Raw genomic sequence first — 21,743 nt, 5'->3', positions numbered from 1 at the left:
AAGCTGTGTTCTTCATGGATCACCTCCTTCAGCTGGAAGCTGCACCCTCTGTGGATCTCCTCCCATGGATGACAGCAATAGCCTCTGTGTATATCTTCCAGTATTTTGGGCCTGGTAGAATGTCGGAGCACTGTAGTTTGACATTGTGATGATTGACAAACAGCCCATACTTTCTGCAGCTCTCCTTTACCTCTTTGTCCTATGTACGCTTGAAGGTCTGGAACCTTCTTGAAAATCATGGTATCAGAATCATCTCATGTCCTAATTCTAAATAAAACTTCTTCTTTCTTGTTTTTTTAAATGGCCTTGTTTTTCTGTCAAAGTTGAGCCTCATTATTGAAACACAAAGACTTCACCATTACAGTGGGAGGCAACAGTTCCACAGGCAGACGGCTAGACCGTGCGTAGCATTTCCTAAGTAGGCCTCTTTTGTACTGTCATCTGTAGTTTACCTGGTGTGTGAATAGGGGATGCAGTGCATCTGAGGACACGTATCCGTTCTCCCACAACGATAGTATTTAATGTTTGAAACACAAACAGCCCTCTTGTCAGTGCATGTTGGCTGTGTTCTTAGCAGCATGCTGCTGCAGAAGGTCAGCATGTATCGTGTGCCGTTCAAGGTAATGCATCCCAATGGGAATAAATCGTGGGATGGTAATAATCACTCACTGTGCTGAAGAAACTTCTTAGGATACAAAGCATACGATTCTGCAGCGCATGACGTATGCAGTGACAAATTTAGTGTCACAAGGAACGCACAATTGGAGGTGCTGATGCTGCATTAATTACACATCCTCCTCAGAGATCATACGTTTGGAGGTGTTGGTACTTCATTAATTACACATCTTCATTATGGAGCACATGTTTAGAGGTGCTGGTGCTTCATTAATTACACATCCTCCACAAGGATCACATGTTTGGAGGTGCTGGTGCTTCATTACTTACACATCCTCCACAAGGATCACATGTTTGGAGGTGCTGGTGCTTCATTAATTACACATCCTCCACAAGGATCACACGTTTGGAGGTGCTGGTGCTTCATTAATTACACATCCTCCACAAGGATCACACGTTTGGAGGTGCTGGTGCTTCATTAATTACACATCCTCCACAAGGATCACACGTTTGGAGGTGCTGGTGCTTCATTAATTACACATCCTCCACAAGGATCACACGTTTGGAGGTGCTGGTGCTTCATTAATTACACATCCTCCACAAGGATCACAAGTTTGGAGGTGCTGGTGCTTCATTAATTACACATCCTCCACAAGGATCACACGTTTGGAGGTGCTGGTGCTTCATTAATTACACATCCTCCACAAGGATCACACGTTTGGAGGTGCTGGTGCTTCATTAATTACACATCCTCCACAAGGATCACACGTTTGGAGGTGCTGGTGCTTCATTAATTACACATCCTCCACAAGGATCACATGTATGGAGGTGCTGTTGCTTCATTAATTACACATCCACCTTAAGGACCACACGTTTGGAGATGCTGGTGCTTCAGTAATCACACATCCTTCTCCTCAGCTTTAGGAGAATGTTTTCAGGTGTGACATTGCATGTATGCATCCTTAACATGCATAAGTACTTTGTGCTCATTTTGAACAGTTCTATATTCCAGATCAATAGGAAATCATACCTTTAGTAACTAACAGTTTGACTTGATCTGTATTATAAATCTATTGCATTTTCCCTCAACAAACAGTTGAACCTCATGAGTCTGGGACATGATCGAATCGTCCACATGTGAAGCATATCCCTGGGTACCCCTGCCTCCTAAAATGCTTTTGTGTCGGATTCGGAGTTGGGTGTGACAGGCCGGGAAGCAGATCAGACCTCGCTGGTTCATGAGGTCACCTACAGACAGCTCAGGCAGGCAGGCAGGAAGCAGGCTGCTGCAGCCATGACATGATGCCTGTTTATTTCAATGTTTCCTCACCTTTGTCAGCCTGGTGACAGAGGGAAGCTTTAGCAGCCGTCTCTCTCCCTCGCGGCTGTGTGGATTCATTTCAGCTCCCCAGAGCCCCGCTGTCCCGTCTTTCTCCCTCGCGGTCGTGTGGATTCATTTCAGCTCCCCAGAGCCCCGCTGTCCCGTCTCTCTCCCTCGCGGCCGTGTGGATTCATTTCAGCTCCCCAGAGCCCCGCTGTCCCGTCTCTCTCCCTCGTGGCCGTGTGGATTCATTTCAGCTCCCCAGAGCCCCGCTGTCCCGTCTCTCTCCCTCGCGGCTGTGTGGATTCATTTCAGCTCCCCAGAGCCCCGCTGTCCCGTCTCTCTCCCTCGCGGTCGTGTGGATTCATTTCAGCTCCCCAGAGCCCCGCTGTCCCGTCTCTCTCCCTCGCGGCCGTGTGGATTCATTTCAGCTCCCCAGAGCCCCGCTGTCCCGTCTCTCTCCCTCGTGGCCGTGTGGATTCATTTCAGCTCCCCAGAGCCCCGCTGTCCCGTCTCTCTCCGCCGCGGTCGTGTGGATTCATTTCAGCTCCCCAGAGCCCCGCTGTCCCGTCTCTCTCCCCCGCGGTCGTGTGGATTCATTTCAGCTCCCCAGAGCCCCGCTGTCTCGTCTCTCTCTCCCTCGCGGCCGTGTGGATTCATTTCAGCTCCCCAGAGCCCCGCTGTCCCGTCTCTCTCCCTCGCGGCTGTGTGGATTCATTTCAGCTCCCCAGAGCCCCGCTGTCCCGTCTCTCTCCCTCGCGGCCGTGTGGATTCATTTCAGCTCCCCAGAGCCCCTTTGTCCCGTCTCTCTCCCTCGCGGCCGTGTGGATTCATTTCAGCTCCCCAGAGCCCCGCTGTCTCGTCTCTCTCTCCCTCGCGGCCGTGTGGATTCATTTCAGCTCCCCAGAGCCCCGCTGTCCCGTCTCTCTCCCTCGCGGCCGTGTGGATTCATTTCAGCTCCCCAGAGCCCCGCTGTCCCGTCTCTCTCCCCCGCGGTCGTGTGGATTCATTTCAGCTCCCCAGAGCCCCGCTGTCCCGTCTCTCTCCCTCGCGGCCGTGTGGATTCATTTCAGCTCCCCAGAGCCCCGCTGTCTCGTCTCTCTCTCCCTCGCGGCCGTGTGGATTCATTTCAGCTCCCCAGAGCCCCGCTGTCCCGTCTCTCTCCCTCGCGGCCGTGTGGATTCATTTCAGCTCCCCAGAGCCCCGCTGTCCCGTCTCTCTCCCTCGCGGCCGTGTGGATTCATTTCAGCTCCCCAGAGCCCCGCTGTCCCGTCTCTCTCCCTCGCGGCCGTGTGGATTCATTTCAGCTCCCCAGAGCCCCGCTGTCCCGTCTCTCTCCCTCGCGGCCGTGTGGATTCATTTCAGCTCCCCAGAGCCCCGCTGTCCCGTCTCTCTCTCCCTCGCGGCCGTGTGGATTCATTTCAGCTCCCCAGAGCCCCGCTGTCCCGTCTCTCTCCCCCGCGGTCGTGTGGATTCATTTCAGCTCCCCAGAGCCCCGCTGTCCCGTCTCTCTCCCTCGCGGTCGTGTGGATTCATTTCATCTCCCCAGAGCCCCGCTGTCCCGTCTCTCTCCCCCGCGGTCGTGTGGATTCATTTCAGCTCCCCAGAGCCCCGCTGTCTCGTCTCTCTCTCCCTCGCGGCCGTGTGGATTCATTTCAGCTCCCCAGAGCCCCGCTGTCCCGTCTCTCTCCCTCGCGGCCGTGTGGATTCATTTCAGCTCCCCAGAGCCCCGCTGTCCCGTCTCTCTCCCTCGCGGCCGTGTGGATTCATTTCAGCTCCCCAGAGCCCCGCTGTCCCATCTCTCTCCCTCGCTCACCTCTCCTCTGATCCGCCCCTGTGCGTTTTTTTCCACTGGCTGGAGTTGGATGGGAATCCCCCCGTGCACCCCCTGTGGTGTGATCTTTTGCCCCCTCAGACCCCCCACCCTAAACCCCCCCCAGTGTGGTGTACTCTTTTGCCCCCTCAGACCCCCCCCTGCATCTCACAGTGTGGTGTGATTTTCTGCCCCCTCAGACCCCCCCCCGCACCCCTCCGTGTGGTGCGATCATTTGCCCTTCAGCCATCCCCCCCCACTCCACCCCCCAGCGCGGTGTGATCACCTGCCCCCTTAGACCCTCCCCCACCCCCGAGTGTGGTATGATTGCCAATCCCCCTCAACCCCCCCCCGCACACTTCAGTGTGCTTTGATCGTCTACCCCCGCACCCCCTGCATATTTCTGGAATCACGTTCCCAGCCGCCATTTGCTGGTATCGATTCCGCCGCGATATCCTGTATGTATCAGTTTGGGCTGCAGCTCCTGTGACCGGCTAATTGGATTATGCTGGATTTCCCTGCTTCTGATATGCCTGCTAATCAATCGATACCATTTACCTCCTCATCCTACTTTGTTCCTAAACATCATAAGAAAATGGTCCTAACCGATTTAAGGTCTCCTTACTGCAGTGAGGGCACAGGCAGAAGCATATCAATTAACTCCCTGCACTTAAAAACCAATTTGTCATCTAATCTCCAAGAAATAGATTTGTACTGTAGGCAGAGATTATATTTTCATGGTGGTATAATTTTTCAGATTGCCTCGCAGTCACTTCGATTGACAGTAAACAATCCCCTCATCGTCATGGCCGTGTATTCTCCATACAAACCCAGTGGGACGTGATTCGCTTTGCCTCAGGTCTTTAATTTTTGAATGTTTGATTGTTATTAAAGTCTTGCCCAACTGGTTCTTTCTGCTGTCAGTGAAGCTGGAATGTAAACACACATGATTACTATACTGATGATGGGAAATACACCTCGACCTTATCGTGTAATAGCAGAGCTCAGTGATTCTGTCCCAAGCTCAGGGCGCTGTGAGGACAGTTTGGGCAGCCTTGTCCCGCTGTGGCTGTCTGGCTGTGAGGACAGTTTGGGCAGCCTTGTCCCGCTGTGGCTGTCTGGCTGTGAGGACAGTTTGGGCAGCCTTGTCCAGCTGAGGCTGTCTGGCTGTGAGGACAGTTTGGGCAGCCTTGTCCCGCTGTGGCTGTCTGGCTGTGAGGACAGTTTGGGCAGCCTTGTCCAGCTGAGGCTGTCTGGCTGTGAGGACAGTTTGGGCAGCCTTGTCCCACTCAAATTGTCTGGCTGTGAGGACAGTTTGGGAAGCCTTGTAGCGCTCAGGCTGTCTGGCTGTGAGGACAGTTTGGGAAGCCTTGTAGCGCTCAGGCTGTCTGGCTGTGAGGACAGTTTGGGCAGCCTTGTCCAGCTGAGGCTGTCTGGCTGTGAGGACAGTTTGGGCAGCCTTGTCCCACTCAAATTGTCTGGCTGTGAGGACAGTTTGGGAAGCATTGTAGCGCTCAGGCTGTCTGGCTGTGAGGACAGTTTGGGAAGCCTTGTAGCGCTCAGGCTGTCTGGCTGTGAGGACAGTTTGGGCAGCCTTGTCCCGCTCAAGCTGTCTGGCTGTCAGGACAGTTTGGGAAGCCTTGTCCCGCTCAAGCTGTCTCGTCTTGAGGACACAACTGACATGTGTGATTTTATCTTTCTCCTCTGGTCAGGGGCAGGAGGCTGGTCCCCGCTGGATAATGACCATTACCAGTGGCTGCAAGTGGACCTGGGTGGCAGGAAGCAGATCACTGCCATAGCAACGCAGGGCAGGTACAGCAGCTCTGACTGGACGACGCAATACCGACTGCTCTACAGCGACACAGGAAGGAACTGGAAGCCATATCAGCAGGACGGTAACATCTGGGTGAGTCCCCCTCACTGATATCAGTGTCAGTATATGATATCAGAGTCACTGTGTGTTATCAGTGTCAGTTTATGATATCAGTGTAAGTGTATGACATCAGTCCCCCTCACTGGGAAATTGCACCATCAGTTTAACTGTACCCCTGAGCTGGAAAATTGCATTATCAGTCTGACTGTACCCCCAAGCCTGGAAATCGCACAGTCAGTCTGACTGTACCCCCAAGCCTGGAAATCGCACCATTGTACTCTGATGTTGATTGTACTCTGAAGAAACATAAGAAATGATCAGGGCACCGATGATGTTATGCTGTATGTCTGATTGTACCTGTATATTTACTGGTATTACATTACAGCAGTGCTCCTTGTGGGGGGGGGGGTCTTTTGCAGCCATATTGCCTAATTAGTTTGATTTATTTTAAGAGATTTGCCAGGAAACTCAATGCCAGTGAGCTACACTGAATGTCACTTTGATCGATCGATTAATTTTGACCGTCCCGGTGAGGACGGGATCTGTGTGAGGTCCAGATGGCTCATCTTCTGCAGCTTCAAGCCAGTGGCTTTCAGATACATCTCAGTACTGTCAAAGGCCTGTGTGCCATTTCATTGAAAAATTATGCTTCCTAATAGAGAATTAAGCTGTTCAGGATTTTTAACTGTTTTTATTCATGTAGTCTGATGGCTGGTCTTAGCTGATGATATGCTGGGAATGTTCCTGCAGCGAATATAGGTTCTGTTCTTCAGTATCTTCAAGGTGCCCCACCTGCAGATTTATGGGGTCTGAGGGGGCCTCATCATTAATGATGCGGAAGGACACAGGGGGCCCTGGAGGAGCATGTGACCCAAACATGACGGCTTCAGAACGACTGTCAGTCATTCATCAGTCACCTCTGGCTCTATGAGACAGAATTTATGGGCTGTACTTTCTGCCAAAAATCACACAGAGGAATGAAGTCGCTCTGAAATAGAGATGGAAAAGCGAAGAGAATGGTTTGGGGGCGTTATGAGCGAGGAACATTCTGAGTAATTACAAACCTGATGAAAAATGCAGAACACCGATATAACCCTTATTCCATCGTCTCTTGCACATAGTTAGGATCTTAATGAGACTAATCTGTAAATTATTGCATTGCAATTATATAATAGATGTGGCCATATCACACATTGAGTTTTATATTGATATCTCAGGTCCATTTCAATATCAGTCTAAACAGTCTGTTCCACAATAAATTTAGCATAGATAGGTTCGGAGTGTTGGCAGTGCCTGATCAATCATACGGTGTGCAGCTCTGCAGGTTTGGACTCAGAAGGTGATCAGTAGGTTGCTAGTTCAAATCCCTTGGCTAGCAGAGTGAGGTCACCATGGGGCCCCAGAACAGGCCCCTTAACCCCAGAAGAGTGAGGTCACCATTGGGCCCCAGAACAGGCCCCTTAACCCCAGCAGAGTGAGGTCACCATGGGGCCCCAGAACAGGCCCCTTAACCCCAGCAGAGTGAGGTCACCATCGGGCCCCAGAACAGGCCCCTTAACCCCAGCAGAGTGAGGTCACCATCGGGCCCCAGAACTGGCCCCTTAACCCCAGAAGAATGAGGTCACCATCGGGCCCCAGAACAGGCACCTTAACCCCAGCAGAGTGAGGTCACCATCGGGCCCCAGAACAGGCCCCTTAACCCCAGCAGAGTGCGGTTACCATCGGGTCCCAGAACAAGCTGCTTAACCCCAGCAGAAGCCCACCATCGGGCCCCAGAACAGGCCCCTTAAGCCCAGCTGCACCAGGGACATTGTCTGACCTTGCTCTCCTTACACTGAAACATTTGCTAAATAAATGCGATGAGTTGGCACCCCATCCAGGGTTGTAACCTGCCTTGTGCCCGTAGTTTTCGGGATAGGCGCCGGACCCTGCGTGGGCCAAGTGGTTAGAGAAAATGGATGGATGGATGGATGGCATCTGCTAAACATATAAATGCTGTGCAGTTTGTCCCTGTGATCCATGTCCCTGGGCCTGGATTGTTTTCTCTTTCACCAGTCATGTTTCAGGGTCATAAAGTTATGGTCGTCCTCTGGTCATGAGCTTGTGGAATGAGCTGCTCGATCCATCAGGAAACGTTGTGGAGGACGCCACTGCCCCGCCAGCCCATTCTGGGGCTCTAATAACACTCTTACCATGGTAGGACACTGTGTATGTGGCAAAATAGCAGGGATCTGAACAAATTTACACTGCGTGTCACGCACACGCACTGTTGTGTCGGTGTGTGTTTTGGGACGTGTGATTGTCCAGCGCCACGTGCAGCACTGCATCCAATGGGAGTACTTTGGCACTGTTGAGATGCTGTCGATTTATCTCTGAAAGGTATTGTCTACAGCATAGATGGCGTCTGCTTGAGGGTCCTGTGCCAATACCCGTCCTGTCAGCAGCTGTGAGTGGAGATAAATGTTTGCACTGCGGCAGAGCCGATGATGGGCCAGCGGTTTGGCCGTCACAGGCTCACGGGGGGTGGGTGGATTTATAGCAGACCTGACGGCTGATGTACGGCTTCCTCCCCATGTCGTCCTGCACCATCAGCCTGCACACGCCTCATTCTTTCTCACTTTTTTCTCGATTCCAAGCTGCAAACTCTGTTCAATTTAAGAATTTAACTATTGAAGACAAGCAACTGAACAACATAAAAAAATTATAATGTTATTATGCAAATTGCCATTTTAAGATTCCATCCCAGATTTCTTAAGATTTATAACCGCCAGGTACAGCAGTATGTTATATCAGTGTCGGTGTGTGATATTAGTATTGTCATTGTCAGTGTAAGATATGAGTATCAGTATGATATCAGTGTCAGTATATGATATCAGAGTCACTGTGTGTTATCAGTGTAAGTGTATGATATCAGTGTCAGTATATGATATCAGAGTCACTGTGTGTTATCAGTGTCAGTTTATGATATCAGTGTAAGTGTATGATATCAGTGTCAATATATGTTATCAGTGTTAGTATTGTTGTCAGTATCAGTATATGATATCAATGTCAGTGTGTCAGTTTGGTAGCCTAGGTGTGATAGCATCCAAATGAAATAATTCTCCCTGCCTAGGTGGGTGGAGATGGACCAGGGCAGGCATAATACTCTCCCTGCCTAGGTGGGTGGAGATAGACCAGGGCAGACATAAAACTATCCTTGCCTATGTGGGTGGAGATGGACCAGGGCAGACATAAGACTATCCTTGCCTATGTGGGTGGAGATGGACCAGGGCAGACATAAGACTATCCTTGCCTATGTGGGTGGAGATGGACCAGGGCAGGCATAAGACTATCCTTGCCTAGGTGGGGGGAGATGGACCAAGGGAGACATAAGACTATCCTTGCCTATGTGGGTGGAGATGGACCAGGGCAGGCATAAGACTATCCTTGCCTAGGTGGGGGGAGATGGACCAAGGGAGACATAAGACTATCCTTGCCTATGTGGGTGGAGATGGACCAGGGCAGACATAAGACTATCCTTGCCTAGGTGGGGGGAGATGGACCAGGGCAGACATAAGACTATCCTTGCCTAGGTGGGGGGAGATGGACCAGGGCAGACATAAGACTATCCTTGCCTAGGTGGGGGGAGATGGACCAGGGCAGGCATAAGACTATCCTTGCCTAGGTGGGGGGAAATGGACCAAGACAGACATAATACTTTCCCTGCCTCGGTGGGTGGAGATGGACCAGGGCAGACATAAGACTATCCTTGCCTAGGTGGGGGGAGATGGACCAGGGCAGACATAAGACTTTCCCTGCCTCGGTGGGTGGAGATGGACCAGGGCAGACATAAGACTTTCCCTGCCTCGGTGGGTGGAGATGGACCAGGGCAGACATAAGACTATCCTTGCCAATGTGGGTGGAGATGGACCAGGGCAGGCATAAGACTATCCTTGCCTAGGTGGGGGGAGATGGACCAAGACAGACATAAGACTATCCTTGCCTATGTGGGTGGAGATGGACCAGGGCAGGCATAAGACTATCCTTGCCTATGTGGGTTGAGATGGACCAGGGCAGGCATAAGACTATCCTTGCCTAGGTGGGGGGAGATGGACCAGGGCAGACATAAGACTATCCTTGCCTATGTGGGTGGAGATGGACCAGGGCAGGCATAAGACTATCCTTGCCTATGTGGGTGGAGATGGACCAGGGCAGGCATAAGACTATCCTTGCCTAGGTGGGGGGAGATGGACCAGGGCAGGCATAAGACTATCCCTGCCTCGGTGGGTGGAGATGGACCAGGGCAGACATAAGACTATCCTTGCCTATGTGGGTGGAGATGGACCAGGGCAGGCATAAGACTATCCCTGCCTAGGTGGGTGGAGATGGACCAGGGCAGACATAAGACTATCCTTGCCTATGTGGGTGGAGATGGACCAGGGCAGGCATAAGACTATCCCTGCCTAGGTGGGTGGAGATGGACCAGGGCAGACATAAGACTATCCTTGCCTAGGTGGGGGGAGATGGACCAGGGCAGGCATAAGACTATCCCTGCCTCGGTGGGTGGAGATGGACCAGGGCAGACATAAGACTATCCTTGCCTATGTGGGTGGAGATGGACCAGGGCAGGCATAAGACTATCCCTGCCTAGGTGGGTGGAGATGGACCAGGGCAGACATAAGACTATCCTTGCCCTACCTCCTACCTTAAGAAGATATTACCATGCCAAAGTTCCAGGCTCCACCCACACAGAGATGTGCTGTCAAACCACGACCGTTCAGTCCCTAGTCTCTGCCTGCCGTCCTCAGAGCTCTCCCATCAGGAGCTCGCCTGTCCTTCTGAAGGCACGCTTGGACCTCGTCCTTGGCCTGTCTCCGGCTGTCACGCCCAAAGCCTTAAACGCACAGCCAATTTGGCCGGGAATGAGTAGGAACAGGCACATCCAGAGAAGCTGGCAGACAAACAGTTACAGGAAAAGGAGTCAGCTAAACTCTTTGCTGACAGAATCTTTCAGGCTCCTGGCTTCAGGATTTATATTCTGTGTAATTCAGTGCTGAGTATTAATCTGTTTCAGCGACACCAGACCAGCATTGTCTGGAAAAATTTGTTGTTGGAGGCGCTGGGCTGTGAATGTATGATTTCCGCTCTGACATTTGAGTCCTCGTTTATATTACTGTACTTCCAGATAATTTACCAGCAGGAAACACAAACGGACTCGTAGGAGATCACTGAGTCATTCGTTATTTTTTGCCGTACCCAATAAGCTGGATGGAAGCAGGGGAGAGATTTGTGGCCGAATGTCTTCAGAGTTTACTTTTAATTCTCACCGGAGTGTATTTTATATATCGGTTAATGCGTCGGAAATGAGTCATACCAGATGTATTAAACAAGCAGGTTTCTAACATGAGAAGCAGCATGTTTGAGGATTCGTCATTTTACAAAGCTGGCTCTGCTCTGCCGAGCGTTACCGAATCTGTGTGTGTGTGTGTCTGCACCGACTCCCACTAGTGGGGGGGGGGGGGGGGAGGGCAGGCACTCACAGTGAGAGGCTGAAAATAGCTCTTTGCAATGACAAGAGGCAGTGTTTCCTAATCAGGTTCTCGGACACTCACAGGCAGTCCACGTTTTTGCTTCTAGCGGGAGAGGGGAGGGAGCAAAGATGTGGACCCACTCCGGGTCCCCGAGGACCAGACTGGGACATAAAGACATAAAGCAACATGGGGTCGAAGCCCACATGTTTTGGATTGCCAGGAGGTTTTGGGTCGGTGCTGAGGTGTCTGTCAGTGCACATTCACGTGGCCGACCTCGGGGTGACCTGGGGGTGACCTGGGGCTGCAGTCCCAGCCTGAGGGCTCTGTGCTGACATGGGAGCGGGTTAGGGTCAGAACACAGCCCCTCGTATGACGTCACCTGTAATGACAGCGTGCCGTTTATCTGGTCCTCAGCTCAATGCTGCTCTACAACATGAAGAAAAAAACTAAGGAAACATATAAATAAAACACCTATATATATCCTATACTGTATATGCATATACACATGTATGTCTGTAGGAAATGCTATCTGCACATCTGCATAAAACTAATATATTTCTAAAGGGCATGAATATATTAGAGCCAGTGATTGGTTTTCTGTCATTTGGAAATGGCCATTTGAAACATAATTTTTTGATAAAGTATGACAGATGCTTATTAAGTTTGGAGTGTTTGTTGCAAACGTCTGATCATTTGGTGTCTGGAGATATGGAGGTATGAATATCAAGTTATGACCTGAGTAGTATGACGAGCTGAATGCTGGAGCTGAACTTGAGGTGACCTGACTGTCTATGAGCGAAAGGCTCTACGATGTATGGAGGGGGGTGTGATCCGCGTGCCAGGGCCTGGACCCCCATAGGCTACATCGTTTTGCTAACATGTTTTCTCACCACATAATTACATTTGTTTATCTCTGACTTCAAAGACCAGTTTCTGTGCTCAACAGGCAAGGCATTTATATCTGTTGCCTGTCTCAATTAATCCTAATTAAAAGATTAAGCATTCATATTGATTGGAAGGAGCGGGGAATACTTGCTACTTGTGGCTGGGATTTGAAATGAATGTTTAATCTCAGCAGTGAGACTAAACAGAATGTTAGAAGAATTCTGGTTTGTGGATTATTGTATTAGTGTGAAGTCATTTCTCGTGCCTTTTCTGTATGCATGTCCGATGCGGAATTATTGATCTAGTATATTTGTCTATAAATGTACAGTGTGGTAGTGAGACACCCTGGGAATTTAGGAATTACACGGTAAAAGAGACAATTAAGATGAAGCATTATCCTTGAAGCGCGTGCTTGGAAAAATGGGAATGAAAAGTTAATCCTGTTCTTCAGGAGTTACATGCTTTTTTGGATAAACCCCCCTTCCCCCCCCCCTCCCCCCCCCTCCCCCCGGCGTGGACCTCCAGGACGCTGGTTATTTCAAACTGATGATGCTGTCAGGCTGACCTTCAGCATCGTAGCTGTATATCAGCTGTGAGACCTGTGCAGATAATAGGCTGCGTGTGGCCCGGATTGATGTATTATACAAAATCCCTGAACCTCGAAGTGCCACCCTGCTCTCTGTGCCGTCCAAAGGACGCCATTACTTTGACAAACAATATTAATGCCAATATAGGGAGATCTAAATCCTCCACAGAGACACAGCAAAGGCCATCATTTTTAAATATCCCCAATAACAGAAAAGAAGAAAGGGGGATTGTCTCCCTGCGGTGTTTATAATGAAATGTAAATGGAGATTTTTGTCCATTTTGTATGGTTTCTCTGCCCTTCTTGTTGTCGGAATCAAGGCAGGGATGCTTGGGACCCAGTGCACACGGCTTACCCATAATTCAGTTTTAAGACATTGTGCATTTCATACCTGAAAATTAATTGTGGGTTGTGATTGATTGAGGTTGTTTATGAGCCTTATTTATTAAGTAGAAAATGGACTCATGTTTATTAGATGCCCGAGTGGTTCGGACCTTGGGAAGATCAGAGGATATTTCCTCTCTGTCAGAATTCTACCCAAACACCCTGACAATGCAGTGAAACAGCTGAACACCCGCAGTGAACTCATAACTGGCAGTTTGAGCCTCTTAAGTAACATTCCTAAATGTGTAATATGGAAGATGGGGATCCATCGTTCTAATTCGGTGTTTCCCAATCTGATCCTCGGGGACCTGCAGATAGTCTGACGTGGAGCTGGGAGGAAGTAAAAACGTGGAGTGTCTGTGGGGTCCCGAGGATCGGGTTGGGAATCGCTGTTCTCCTTTATGCCATCAGCATTCCTGGAGTGTTCTGGGTATATCTGGGCCCTCATCTGAAAAACGGATCCCTGGCTGCAACTGACCTGGCTTACATCTGATGTAAATTCTTCTTTCAGTCGTGTCAGCCGTGGAATTCTCTGCCTTAAGCTCCGCCATTTTCTGCATAGGTGCTGGATGTCTGGTCTTTGCTGGTGCCGGTGAGGAATCATAATGGCAGTCTGTTTGTTGGGTCCGCGTGTAGACAGCCATGGCAGAACAGGACTCAGTACAGCCTGGAACCTTCCACTCTCCCGCAGACACTCAGCGCTCTCCTGCTGCTTCTGATAGCTACAGACCTGGGAACTCTCTTCATTAGCGGAGGACCAGGCATCACTGATGCTCATGTCAGACTCACAAGGGGCCTCTCTCAGTGCGTCCTCTACAAACCTCTATGTTGTGCTTAGATCTGCATCCAGCTGTGGGTAATTTCCTCCCATCCCCCTGCAACCCCCCCCATACACGTTCACATTGACAGTATCTCCTCTCATGACCCTTGTGGAACATGTACTTAACACAGGATTTCTAGAAGCTTCTGAGACACAGAGGGTGAAGGTCTCCCTTCTTTAAGGTTGTGTCCATTCTTCCCCCCTGTTTTGGGGTGGAGGGCCTGAGGTGGCTTTAGGAAACATTAAATTCTCTTGCCGTTACTCCTCTAGCTGCTGCTCCTCCTGCTGTTGCTCCTCTAGCTAATACTCCTCCTACAGTCACTCCTGACACTGTTGCCCCTCCCGCCATTGCTCCTCACACTGTTCTTCCTCAGACTGCCAACTCATCTTGACATCGCTCCTCACACTGCCATTCCTTCTGCCATTACTCCTGACACCCCCACTCCTGCGGCCATCACTCTTCACACTGCCGCTCCTGCTGAAATCGCTCCTCACACTGGCGCTCCTGCTGTCATCACTCTTCACACTGTCGCTCTTCCTGCCATTACTCCTCACACCGCCACTCCTGTGGCCATCACTCTTCACACTGCTGCTCTTCCTGCCATCACTCCTCACACTGCCGTTCCTTCTGCCATCACTCCTCACACCGCCGCTCCTGCTGTCATCACTCCTCACACTGCCGTTCCTGCTGAAATCGCTCCTCACACTGGCGCTCCTGCTGTCATCACTCTTCACACTGTCGCTCTTCCTGCCATTACTCCTCACACCGCCACTCCTGTGGCCATCACTCTTCACACTGCTGCTCTTCCTGCCATCACTCCTCACACTGCTGTTCCTCCTGCCATTGCTCCTCACATTGCTGCTCCTCCTGCCATTGCTCCTCACATTGCTGCTCCTCCTGCCATCGCTCATCACACTGCTGCTCTTCCTGCCATTACTCCTCACACTGCCGCTCCTGCTGCCATCACTCTTCACACTGCTGTTCCTCCTGCCATCACTCCTCACACTGGCGCTCCTGCTGCCATCACTCTTCACACTGCTGTTCCTCCTGCCATCACTCCTTACACTGCTGCTCCTCCTGCCTTCACTCATCACACCTGCATTCTTCCTGTCATCTCTCCTCACACTGCTGCTCCTCCTCCTGTTGCTCCTCACACTGCTGCTTTTCCTGCTGTCGCTCATCACACTGCTGCTCCACCTGCAGTTGTTCCTCATGCCCCAGAAGCTGACTTCCCCACACAGCTCAAAGTCCACCCACTCCCAAAAGGTTCTCCAAATAGGACAGCCCAGACCAGCATCTCTCTGCTCCATAAAACACGAGGCTGCATATGAAATTGACCAGTGCAATTGAGGATTCTGGCCTTGTCGTGGTTTTCTGGGGGGTGGGTGCTGGGCGTGGGAGGGGGACTCTGGCGTGCCGTAATGGTGTTTTCGCTGCTGCAAGCCTCCACGCTTCAGCTCCGCATCCCGGCTTTAATAAATCTCATCTATACAGATGGTGGCTAAACTGCCTGCTTTTAGAGGAATGCGGAGAGCGTGAGGAGCAGGCAGCCGCTGCCACCTCCATGTCTCACATCTGTACCAGCTGCCGGCTCCAAGTGGGGTCCACAGAATGGCCCGGGGGGAACAGGAGTCAGGGCAATGGTGTCGCGTCAATGTGAAAGATGCCCTCCTCCCCCACATCCTGCCCCCGGCCCCCACCTGCTCCGCCCCCCTGCTTTGTCAGTTGCTCTGCAGAGTCCTTCACTGAGGGCCACATCTCATGACGAACGTTCTGCCTTCACATCCACCCACGCGAGACCTCGTCTTCTGCGCAGGAGTTGTTAACGTTCACTTCTGAGTGAGCTTCAGCCATCCATGAGCAGTATACATATTCAGATTTTCACCGAAGATAATCTGTCATCTTCATTCTCATTACGGATGTCGACTTATTAGCTATTCAAAGAAAAACAAGATTGGCTAAACAAGATTGATTAATATCTTCTAGTTATCCGGCACCTAATTACAGACACTTTATATGTAAATGTTCCAACCTCTGTATCATACGTTGTTTGTAGATCACAGAGAGGTGCCAACTTCAAACAGTTCTGTGGGCGTTTTTTTTAATTCTGATTGATAAGCCAGTTATTTTTCCGACGGGAGATCTTGATGCTATCGGCTGCGCAGATCTACAAAGGCAAGAAACAGTAACTATGCTAACACTGAAATTGAGAAAAAAAGAGCCTCACAGATGTTTGCATGCCCACCTGCACTTGTAGTAAGTAGATAAAAGGTAGCATTGTCTTCAAAACTGAGCACACTTCAACTAGCATATTTTGCCACGAGATAAAGCGGAGTATATAGAGATGATTTATGATTTTGATAGAACATGCAGTTACGCTGTTTTGACCTTTGGATGATGCTTTCTGTTCTTGTGCTGTTCAGGGGGCCCATCTCAGGCAGTGCAGGGCTCACTGGGGCACCGCCTGAAAGGATACTGTTCCACTGCAACACAAAATCACAGCTGTATTATGTGGGCAACTTAGAGATACTCGTCATTATAACTGAATTAGGACTTCAGGGGGACACAGACATAGAGTCGAAGGTGGATTCGAACCCCCAACATTATACTTTCTGTGACTATAGTGCAGTGTTTGCTAACCCAGTCCATTGGGATCCCCACACTGTCCACGTCTTTGGTCCCTCCCAGCTCTCAGCCAATTAAGAACACCGAACACCAGGTACTGGTGAGTTGGGAGCTGGCAGACAACAGAAAAGTGAACTGTGTGATGGACCCAGAGGACTGGGTCGGAAAACACTACTGTACAGCATTCATTCGGGACGTGTAATGTGGGTCTTCAGGTTAAGCAGGGAAATCAGGCACACAGCCCTTAATATGGTATTGATCTGATATCTCTGCCGTATTTGTAGATTAAGGGTCTGTCTTTTATAAGTAATGCTGGTTTGAATCCTCTTCAGTACTGTCACTGAACAGTGTGGTGTCATGCCTTAGGTGTGACCAGTTAGCAAAAATTAATTTACAAGATTAAAAAGTACACATTATTTTTCATCTTTTTGTCATTTCACTCAAATCCTAGTTACATTTTGTAATTTACAAGCATGCAGTGTGAGTTACACTGGGCCTGACTGCCGCGAGTTACAGAGGGAGACTTCTGGAATCATATCAGGATATTATTTGTGTTTCATGTACCTTCTTAGTGTTTGACCACCACATCTTTTGAGATGTGGAAAATTGCTATTTTCAGTGTCTTTGACAGACCGAACGGTTTATTCTTCTGAGTAAAAGCACATAATAGGTTTCTCAGGGAATGGAACGGCATTTCCGTTCTGTCGGAGAAAAAAACACATTCTGACATTGTTTTTCTGTGGAGTTCATCTGATTTTCTAGGAATACCTTGTTGAGTTAATGGCTGAAAAACAGTGGGGTTCACTGGGAGGTCCTCAACACACAACACGCAGTGCAAGGCCCACTGCGTTAATTAAACACTGGCACTTTTCATATCAGCACTGGCACAGTTAAACGGCTCAGACTGATGTGTATTTGTGTATAATTCAAGGTTACAAAATAAGATGGTCTGTTCTGGGTCTTCTCAGTCCTGGTCCCGATAGGGCACTGAGGATATTGAGCACTTTTGTACGGCTCAATGCTTAATTAGTTTGCTTCCATTTAACGGTTGGTCAAACAAATCATATGATTCAAATGGCATTAAACAGAACAGTCCAGTTGAGGCTTACTTCCCACTTCATTCCACTTTTCTGACATACCATAATTTTTATTCCTGTGTCTTTTTTCCTGTACTGAATAATTAACCAACAAATTTTTAATCTAGGTGAATTTAAATGGGCGTGGAGCACATTTTTAAATGTGGACAGTTACAGATAGGCTAAGGGAAAACTGAAAGAATTCGAAAACTATGTACTATATATTAATGTAATTTGAATCATTCAATTCATTCAAACAGGTCAGTCAAGGCCTATAGATTAAGAGGCCAGTTGGAACAAAGACCTGGATGCAAGTTTTAACATAAATGTGGTTGAATGTGCATTAAAATGCACATAAAAGTGGACGGTGTAGAATGAAATCAGAGCATGATCACAGGAGAAAGTCCAGGGTTTCTGTATTGCCTCGTTTACCTGTCTCCTCTTCCTGAAAATATTAAAAATGATGTTTTGTTTCAGTGATGAGCAGCTGAACATTGAGCATCTTTATTTGGTTTCTTTGCGTTGCTGTGCTGGTTATTGCACCTTTCCTGTCCCTGTCTTGTAGTATATTACATCTCCCAGGCTGATCTCTCTGTCATACCCTTACCAAACGGATTCTGTTTCTATCACAGCCATTGCAAAATACCACGTAGCTGAATCATTTCTACTTTAAAATTGTTCCTGTGTGTTTCCTTGCAGAATGTTCAGAAAGACTGAACCGCAATCTCATTTTCAGATTCATAGTGAAAATATTGTTTTTGCAGATGGCATTACCCAGGAAAATTCTTCATCATTAAAATGGCCCTCAGACCCTCATCCACAGTCCCTCACCTGTGGGCCCTCATCTGCAATCCCTCATCTGCATTCCCTCATCAGCGGTCATTCATCTGCAGTCCCTCATCCATGATCCTTCATCCGCGGTCCCTCATCCACGATCCTTCATCTGCAGTCCCTCATCCACGATCCTTCATCCACGGTCCCTCATCCACAATCCTTCATCATCAGTCCCTCATCCACGATCCTTCATCCACGGTCCCTCATCCACAATCCTTCATCATCAGTCCCTCATCCACGATCCTTCATCCACGGTCCCTCATCCACGATCCTTCATCTGCAGTCCCTCATCCACGATCCTTCATCCACGGTCCCTCATCCACAATCCTTCATCATCAGTCCCTCATCCACGATCCTTCATCCACGGTCCCTCATCCACAATCCTTCATCATCAGTCCCTCATCCACGATCCTTCATCCACGGTCCCTCATCCACAATCCTTCATCATCAGTCCCTCATCCACGATCCTTCATCCACGGTCCCTCATCCACAATCCTTCATCATCAGTCCCTCATCCACAATCCTTCATCATCAGTCCCTCATCCACAATCCTTCATCATCAGTCCCTCATCCATGATCCTTCATCTGCAGTCCCTCTTCCATGATCCTTCATCTGCGGTCCATCATCCACGATCCTTCATCATCAGTCCCTTATCCATGATCCCTCATCTGTGGTCCCTCATCTGCAGTCCCTCATCAGCCTGAATATGCCAGCCCCCCAGGCTGTGGTCTCTATACATATAGAGCCAGTAAAGGGCACACCTCTGTCATGATACCCGGCTTGTCGGCAGGCCGTTAATGAATGGACATTGCTTTGCGGGCGCCGTAAATTGGGAAGTCACTTTTATAATAGATACCTCTGGTGGGGCACTTTGGGCTGGTCCTCATTTGGCAAATTAATTACTAATCAACAACAGCTGGACTGAGCCAGGCCCAGTTTGGGCGCACTGATTGTCAGGCACTGAAGGGGACTGCATGCTTTGGAATGGAGCCAAACCCCACTGAAAGGGTTTTAAACATTATACACAGCTGTGGGGGGGGGGGGGCTTCCAACTCTCACACATCTGGTGTGACACTCACGCTTTCAGACCCTCACACAAGAAATCTTACAGCAAATCTATATTATTCCATTATACACCTAAACTTGGCTACATCAAAAGCGTTTGGGTAGTTTGCAAACACTGCAAACTATTTACAAGGTAATAAAACTTACATAGGTGTAAATGTCTGTGCATGTGTGTGCAGACTTGTCTCAAATTGAAATCTCACTCCAGCCAGCTGAGCGAAGTTAGCAACCCTGTATGTGTGTGAGGGTCGCGGGGGGGTCCGGAGCCTATCCCGGAAGCAATGGGCACGAGGCAGGGAACAACCCAGGATGGGGGGCCAGCCCATCGCAGGGTTATATATATATTACTGATAAAAACCTGTTATTTTGACATTGTGGGGACCATTTTCCAGTCTCCAAACAAGCATTTTATTAAAATGTTTGACTGCAATCAAAAAACTAAAAATGCTGAAAGATTGTATTTTGTTTGGTTACTTGTGGTAAAGGTTAGGGCTGGGTAGGGGGTTAGGGTTAGGGTTAGTTGGGATTAGGGTTTCTTCCATAGAGATGTATGGACAGTCCCCATAAAGATATGAGTACTAAGATCTGTGTGTGTGAAATTTGGATGTTCTCTTCATGCAAATGGTGTCAGCATGGTGTGTGTGCGTATTTGCGCTTGGACTGACATCTTGTAAGAGGCGGCCCCTCAGTTTTGTGCCTTACATGTCCTTGTGATATGCCCCAGACCTCCTGCGACTGTACTGGATAGAGGGTGTGGAGGATGGATGGATGGATGGATGGATGGATGGATGGATGGATGGATGGATGGATGGAGGGATGGATGGATGGAGGGATGGATGGATGGACGGACGGACAGACGGATACCCACACACATATGGAAATGTTTACTTTCATGTCAGGCAACGGAAATTGTCAGGTCACTGCCAGAGACGATGCCAGCTTTAGCCTGAAAGGATTCTAGGCTGAACTACAGACCAACCTGCCCCCCCCCCCCAAACCTCCCGGCTGTGCACTTAATCCTCATCATTTCAGTCTCACTGCCATCCACTGCTTATCAGGAGTCCTACACACAATGCCCCCACCTCCGGAGTTCCGGCAGTGCCGATGGAGAGGGCCTGTTCGCCGCCTCACTGTGATGCAGAGCACGTGTGGGGCTAGGCGACCCGCGGCCCGGCCCTTCGATATCCCCCACACCCGCAGCTCCTCTGATGTTCCTAATCCCATCAGCCTCTACCAGGGACCTTGTAGACTCACTATCTCAGAAACAATATTTGCTGAAAGCCGAGGAGACTAAGTTCCAGTCTGGCTTGTGCCACCTACCAGCTGAAGGCGTCCTCCACCCCTGCTGGCGTGTTCACTGCCGTGTCACTGCAGTGTCACTGCAGTGTATGGCCAATATCTATTAACAATAGTCACAGTCCCTTTTCATTGTTGTAAAGATATTCGGTAATGCGTTACATTAATTGCACCTTCATAATGCATTCATAGAACAAACAATTATAATGTTTATTAGTATCCTTTAATGTTTCTTATTAATGTTATGGTAAAGCTGTTAAGCTATGCTATGATGTTATGGTTTACTTACATGCTGCTTGTGAATGTTCTATGAATGCATTATAAAGGTATCATGAAGGTGCTGTTAATGTAAAGTGTTGCCTAACATTCAGTGTGTGGAAGAAGTTATTTTTTGATCTTTACGGATGTACAGATGTAAAGGCAGTTTATTATTATAATAATATTATGAAAAATTATAATATTAGTAAGATTATTATTGCTATTCCTGTTCTTCTTGTTATTGTTGATAATTATCATTGTTTGGAGTCCGGTCATCTGACACCAGTGCTGCGTGTTTCCTCTGCAGGCCTTCCTGGGAAACTCCAACACCGAGAGCGTGGTGCGGCACGAGCTGCAGCATGCGATCGTGGCGCATTTCCTGCGCTTCATCCCACTCAAATGGAGCGCCGAGGGCCGTATCGGGCTGCGTATCGACGTCTACGGCTGTGCCTACTGTAAGTGTCCCTCCGTCCCCGTCTGTGCCCTGTCCGTACCCGTCTGTGCCCTGTCTGTACCCCTCGTCCTCGGTTACCCGGCTTTGCGTACGTTGACTTGCCACCCGGCGTTTCCGAAATCGCTGGCAAATTAGAGCTGCTTTCCAGCGAAATGTTGCAGAACATCCCCCAGCTTAATAGCAGTATTTGTCACTAGCTTCTCAATCATTATCGTCTTGTCCCTGCTTCGGGAGAGTAATTGAAAATAATGAAATGATAAAGGCGGGTGATGAACTGCTTCTCAAACGCTGTCGGGCCCACTTTATGTTCATGAAAAAAATCACCG

The 21,743-nt window shown here is 49.3% G+C and overlaps 1 pseudogene; it reads left to right on the top strand.

Moving 5' to 3' along the window:
• Positions 1–21,743, top strand: part of LOC125726951 (contactin-associated protein-like 2) — a 252,898-nt pseudogene that overhangs the window by 109,497 nt on the left and 121,658 nt on the right.

This window comes from Brienomyrus brachyistius, unplaced genomic scaffold (assembly GCF_023856365.1).
Source record: "Brienomyrus brachyistius isolate T26 unplaced genomic scaffold, BBRACH_0.4 scaffold81, whole genome shotgun sequence".
In the NCBI taxonomy this organism is placed as follows: Eukaryota; Metazoa; Chordata; class Actinopteri; order Osteoglossiformes; family Mormyridae; genus Brienomyrus; species Brienomyrus brachyistius.
The sequence above is the reverse complement of the archived record's forward strand: the minus strand, read 5'-3'. Positions and strand labels throughout refer to the sequence as shown.